The sequence below is a fragment of the Choloepus didactylus genome, chromosome 1, assembly GCF_015220235.1.
Source record: "Choloepus didactylus isolate mChoDid1 chromosome 1, mChoDid1.pri, whole genome shotgun sequence".
Classification (NCBI taxonomy): Eukaryota; Metazoa; Chordata; class Mammalia; order Pilosa; family Megalonychidae; genus Choloepus; species Choloepus didactylus.
The window spans coordinates 42503338-42508185 of NC_051307.1; positions in this window are offsets into that span (position 1 = coordinate 42503338).

The following is a 4848-nucleotide window of genomic DNA, read 5'->3' on the forward strand; positions in this document are numbered from 1 at the left end:
TGGTGCTGGAAGTGTCAGTGGCAAATAGAGATGCTGTTTGGACACTTTGGCAGACTCCTATAGGAGAATCACAACACAGGCCCTTAGGATATTGGAGTTAAGCTTTACCATCCTCTGCAGATAACTACTCTCCATTTGAAAAACAGCAATTGGCCTGCTATTGGACCTTAGTAGAGACAGAACACTTAACCATGGGCCACCAAGTTACCATGAGACCTGAGTTACCTATCCTGAGCTGGGTGTTGTCCAACCCTCTAAGCCATAAAGTTCGGCCTGCACAGAGCTCTCCATCATAAATTCAAATGTAATATACGAGATAGAGCTCGAGCATGTCCTGAAGGCACAACAAGTTACATCAGGAAGTGGTCTAAATGCTCATGCCCCCCACATTACCTTCTCTTTCATAGCCCACAGTTATGGTGTCTTGGGTAGTTCCTTACAATCAGTTGACTGAGGAAGAGAAAACTTGGGCTTGGTTTAGAGATGGTTCTCCACGATACGCAGGCACCACCCAAAAGTGGACAGCTGCAGCACTGCAGACCCTTTCTGGGATGTCCCTGAAGGACAGTGATGAGGGAAAATCCTCCCAGTGGGTGGAACTTTGAGCAGTGCACCTGGTTGTTCACTTTGCTTGGAAAGAGAACTGGCCCGAGGTGCATTTGTATACTGATTCATTGGCTGTTGCTAATGGTTTGGCTGGATGGCTGGATGGCTAGATGTTGCTAATAGTTTGGCTGGAAGGGCATTGCTGCCTGAGGAGTTCATTGAACACCTTCACTGGAGTTACCAGTTTGCTGCCTGCCCTACGGAATTTGGACTTGTACATCCCCACAGCTGCATGAGACACTTTTATAAAATCTTATATTTAGATATCTCTTGTTGAATCTGTTTCCCTAGAGAACCCTAACTAATACACTGGATCAAGGATCTAGCATTGGAGTCTTTCCCATGTACTACCTAAGAAGGTGACTTGCTGGACTGGGCCTCATATCTTGTTGGGATTTATGTCCCAGCCAGAATACTGAAGTCCAGTTAGCAATGAGTGAAATCCCTGGACAGTTTGCTTCCTTGCCCTGGCCCACCAACATGATGTCATCAGTATAATGGAACACTTGGAGTACTTTGAGTAGGAGTATCTTACTCAAATTGGTTGCAGTACATAGAAAGTGTATTGTAGGCCTTGCCACTGGAAAGTTAATTGATCCTGGTCTTCCTCCTGAAGTGGGATGGCAAAAAATGGTGTTATCCAGGTCACAGTCACATACCAAAAGCCAGTGGAGGCCATAATGGCTTCCATAAGAGTTCAATATCTAGGATCATGGGTGCCAAAAGGGACATTTCTGCATTCAAATGCCAATAGTCTATAGTTAGCTACCATGCTTCACTTGCCTTTTTCACTGTCCACACCATGCTACTATAGGCAGAGACAGTGAAGCAGAAGACACCTGCAGATAAAAGGTCCCTTATGAGTTCAGTAATGTCCTTTTCCCCACCAGGGAGGCAGTTTTACCACTACTGGACAACACAATGGGTTGATGGGAGCACTGAGAGTGAATGATCTGTCACTTGCCCAACTATGATGGTCTGAATTTTGGGGGATGGGGAAGCATATCCTGGCCTGTTTCTGCTTGGGATGTACAGTGGTGCTGGATGTCAATCCCTATAATTCATTCCCTGGTGGGAAACATGATCACAGGGGTGGCCAAAGAACCACAGGGACCCATCCACCAGATGGCAGTAACCTCCAGTCTCCATACCCGTACAGAATGCCTGAAACCTCCCAATGTTATTCTTTACCCCCTTCCCTCAGCATGTCTTGGAATAATGATAATCTGTGCACCTGCATCCAAAAGCACCATAAAGGTGTGTTCATTGCCCCCAGATTGTACACATACTGTGGTATATGGCTTTGGTCCCCAGGAGGTGGTCAGGCCCATAGCTCAGTCAAGTCTGGGTAAAAGGGACCCTCTAAGGGACCAGACTCCTCAGTTGGAGTCAAAGCGTGAGGCAAGAGTACTACAGGATCCTCCTCCTTTTCTACTGCCCATATCTGGGGATTTTAGGGGGGAAGAGACTGAGCAGGAGCGGATTGTCCCTACTGAGGCCATGGCCTTCTTTCTAGTTTATATTTTCCCTAAAGTTCTCCACTGGAGTTTCCATCTATAGTGTCCTTTGGGACCCCTTGCTCAAGTAGTCACAAGAGGGCCCTGAGAGGAAGCGCACCCATCCTGTGAGATTCAGGACCCTCTGGGTTAACAGACTTCCACCTGCTGACTCTCAGCTTGGATCCTTTGACAGTTACCACAGTGACCATCCTCCTAACTATGGAAGCCTTTGCCTCAAGCAGGAAGGGTACTACCAAACTGCTCAATCGCATGTCCCAGGGGAAGCCCTGGGGTATGGAGAAGAACAAGCTTGTTGCCTCAAACAAGGAGGTCCTTTCTAATAAAATCATCAATATTCTGCCATGAAATGGGATTCTGGTGTGGGGAATCGGTGGGGGTGGAATACCAATGCACCAACACCCAGTTGTCACAGTGTGACCACGGCCTCCTCCTCATTACTCCAAGGCTTAGTTGGAATTTGGGGGATTGAGGTCACCCAGAGTGGGATACACTTGTCTGATGCTCTGAAAGATCCAGAGTCTGCAGCTGTGGTGCCGCACTTCTCCCTTTACTCCAACTAAGAGTTTGTTGGAGAATGAGGTTGGATATGAGGCAGCCAAGACTCCTCCATTCAGCCTTGTTGATGAGGGTAACAGTGGCACCCTCATCATAAAGTTGGGATGGTCATGAAAGGAGATCTTCTCCAGATTTCTGTCCATGCCTATCTTTCGTATCTCTTATGTCCTTCTCCATAAAAGCTCATATTTTTGTTTTCTCCTCCAAGTCACCATCATCACACACACAATGGAATGTTATCTGGCCATATGAAAAAAATCAAGCTATGAGATATATTGCAACGTGGAAAGATATTAAAAACATTATGTTCAATGAAATAAATAAGACACATAAGTTGAAAAATTGTTGGGTATAACTCATAAGAGTTGACTAGGAATAGCAAACTCATATAGATAAAAAGCAGATTAGAGGTTACCAGGGCAAGGGGAGAGGAAGAGAGAGAGTTTGTTTGCAAAAATAAAAAATAAAATAAAATAAATTAAAAAAATAGAAATCTATATTTCTTTTCTGAATTGTGGGCAATTTTGTAAGAAACTTAAACAGTCTTATTTCTACCTAGTTGAATCTCACCTTCTGGTGATGTTTCTTTTACTGTCTTCTGTAGATTTATCCCACAGTTGCACTTTACTAACTGTATAATTAATTATTCACCCTTAGCTTTGTGGATTTTCGTTTACTTTGAATATACTGTTTTCATAAACTTCTTATATGATAGATTACTTTTCCTCTTTTTTTGTATATATATATACATATGCATATATATATTATATATACTTAATTTTAAAAAGCAAAGAGGTTCATTAACTTTGCCAGGAACTGCACTTGCATAAATGTCAGATAGAGTTATCATACCCATGTTTAGAAACAGGGCAGATTTTATTTATCTGAATTCTTCCTATAGCGCTCACCTCTCTCCCACTTGCTAAATATGGCAAGACTCCCCAAACTAGAGCAATGTCACAGGAAGCTAAAATGCACTTAGCCATAGTATCTAGTATTTCATACCCTGTAATGAATCTGAATCCAGGATATACAGAGGAATTAGGCAAATAAAGATATTTAGCCCAGGGAAAAGATGTTTAGAAAATACGACAGCTGACTTCAAATATTTGTAGAGCTATCATACAGAAGAAAGGTGGCACAGAAAAAATGTTATTCTGGTACCTTTTGAGTCTAAAATTCTGATTCTTGTTTCCATAAAAAGGCAAAATACATTGTCAATGGAGACTCATATATTGAACATAGTGTGAATTTTGAACCTAGGTATTCTTCAGTTCCAAGCAAAGGATTATGAAGTCCAATTTATATTTGGACTACAGTTGTATGTTTAAGTTAATCTGAGTAACTATGACCATCTATGAGAACCTCGCAATTCCAATTATGCATATAAATACCCAGGAAGGGGAAAATGGGGAGTGCAAGAAGGATTAAGTGAACAATATGTTTAAGTCACAATATTAACTATATTGTTCAACAAAAGCATGCAAAGTAACTAGATATGTCTTTGGCCAGAAAGATAATGATCATGGCATGAATTATGGTAATCCCCTGAAAATTCATGGCACAAATAATAATTTTAATCTTTGCTTTTAAAAAATAAAGATTAAGTGCTCTACTGAGATAATTTTAGTGTACTCTGCCAAATGAAACGAGTAATTTATTACTTTCTAACCAGAATAATCTGTAATATTAAAAAGTATGTATTTGTACATACACTTATTTTTGCATAATGAGAAGAAACTCCTGTTTAAGAATTTTACTTATTTACCACATTTCAGAGCTATGGATGCAAAATCAATATTAAAATTATGATCAGAGGCAAAAAATACATAAAAATAATGGCTATATTATACATGTTATTTGATTATATAGCTATGTCCAATTAAGTGTTTTTCCCATTATTCAATAAACTAAATGTTAAAAGTCTTCACTGAAAAAAATGGACTCAATTATTCAAATTTACAAAAAAATGCCAGAGCAAATTCAAGTAAGAATAAATAATGTAAAACACATGAGAGAATATTTTAGAGTGCTAGACTTAATCAAAGTGAGTGTTATACATAACATATGTATATGATAAGACCTTTAAGATAATTAAATATACTGATGAAAAAATGTGTGCAAGGATCATATGTTTATCAAGCAAAATAATCCCAATGGTTAAAGT